This window comes from Rhipicephalus sanguineus, chromosome 10 (assembly GCF_013339695.2).
Source record: "Rhipicephalus sanguineus isolate Rsan-2018 chromosome 10, BIME_Rsan_1.4, whole genome shotgun sequence".
In the NCBI taxonomy this organism is placed as follows: Eukaryota; Metazoa; Arthropoda; class Arachnida; order Ixodida; family Ixodidae; genus Rhipicephalus; species Rhipicephalus sanguineus.
The window spans coordinates 97,295,914-97,297,998 of NC_051185.1; positions in this window are offsets into that span (position 1 = coordinate 97,295,914).

The window sequence follows — 2,085 nt, forward strand, 5'->3', positions numbered from 1 at the left end:
TAGCTGGAAATCCCAAGAAATGGTTCGATATCCGTATCGTAAAACACAAAGAACAACCCTGGTGTGCATGGAAAGACAGCTTTCGTTCTGCTTTTCAAGGCAATGCGCTCGAGTTGTGGGATGACGCGCTTACATATAGACAGAAAGAAGGAAAAGTTTCTGAATATGTCTTTGAAAAGTGTCGCCTACTTCAACTCGCAGAGCCTAAACTTCCGGAATCGGCCATTATACCGCTTGTAATGCTTGGAATGACGAGAGAATGCCGACAGCAGACACAACTCATGTCACCGCGCTCTCTAGAAGACCTTCTTTGTATGATAAAGAATGTTATTGTCACAGATACCTGTGTAAAAACGAGGGTCACATCGCACAAAGGAGCCGAACTTAAGGATGCACGGTTACAGGACGAAGCATGCTACGAATTTATACGTACTAATTGTCCAAGCACTCTACCTTCAAGAACCGCGAGACACTTCAGGGACTGCGACAGCAGGGAGGCCACAGAAACTCAAACCCGACCGAGTAATGAAATAGAGACTGTATTTATTACAAAGACACACATTCTGTATGCTACTATGCTTGTCAATAATCAAGAAGTGTCAGTAATTATTGATACCGGAGCATCTGTAAGCATGATAAATGAAAGAATTGTGTGTCCCCATGATATCATCACGGGAAAGTCCATACATGTGCACGGTTACGACGGCACACGCAGGGATTTCTCCAGATGGACCAATGCTAAACTTCAGTTCAGCAGCCAGGAGGTGACAGTCAAATGTTTGGTGCTATCCGGAGTTGACTTTGACTTTATTCTCTCTCGGCCGGATATGAAGCGCCTAAAGATGAACATACTGTGGGACGACGTGATAACAACGGATGAAGGCAAAATGACGAGCTATGCGATAGAACCCATGAATAATGTTGTGACCAAGACAAGTAGAATAGCCATGTGCCCTGATGACATCGCAGCCAAGTTCCCAGAACTAATATGCGTTGGAACATATCCACCACCGACAACAGCAATTGAGGTACCGTTTGAGCTGAACGATACAACAATAGTCCGGAGAAAGCCTTACGCCTTGAGTCATGAAAAGAAAGCTTGGCTGAAACAAGAACTACAAGGTATGCTGGACTCCGGCATCATCAGGCCGTCTACATCCGCATTCGCGTCACCAATTACTATTGTACCCAAGGAAGATGGTTCCCTTCGACTGTGCACGGATTATCGACTAATCAACAGGCAGACTGAATTGTTCCCTTTCCCAATGCCCCGGATAGATGAGATAATCGATGAAACTGGCGGATGTCAATGGTTTTCAAGAATTGATTTGTGCAAGGGATACTGGCAAGTGCCACTAAAAGAAGAAACAAAGAAATTTACAGCATTTGTCACACCATTTGATATCTACGAGTATAACCGTCTCCCGTTCGGATGGAAGAACTCCGGGGCGTGGTTTCAAAAGCTAATGAATAGTGTCCTGAAAGATTACATAGGCAAGTTCTGCAACGTGTATGTCGATGACATTATTGTTTACTCAAGGACGAAGGAGGATCACAGTCAGCACTTATCTGATGTACTGGAGGCCTTGAGCCGAGCAAGACTCAAGATAAACGTGAAGAAAAGTGAATTTTTTTGTCAAACTGTGGTGTTCCTCGGTCGAGTCTTCAATGGGAAAACAAAAAGCACAAAAGAAGAAAGTGTGCAGAGAATTTCAAGCCTTGTCAAGCCATATGATCTACATTCCTTGCGAGTTTTCCTGGGTCTGGCGGGTCATTTCAGGACATTTATCAAGAATTACGCAACGAAAACGAGATGCTTAACCGCACTGACACAAAAAGAAGTTCCGTTTATATGGACCGAAGAGTGTGAACGGTGCTACTTGGAACTTGTAAAGATTATTTCGTCTGACCCTGTGCTGACATTACCGGATTTTTCACTACCCTTCGAACTATGTACCGATGCTTCTCACTACGGAACTGGAGCTGTACTCTATCAACACGACGTTCAGAAGCCCACTGGAAGGCAACAACAAGTAATTGGATATTACTCATACACATTCTCAAAGGCAGAAGTTAACTATGCAA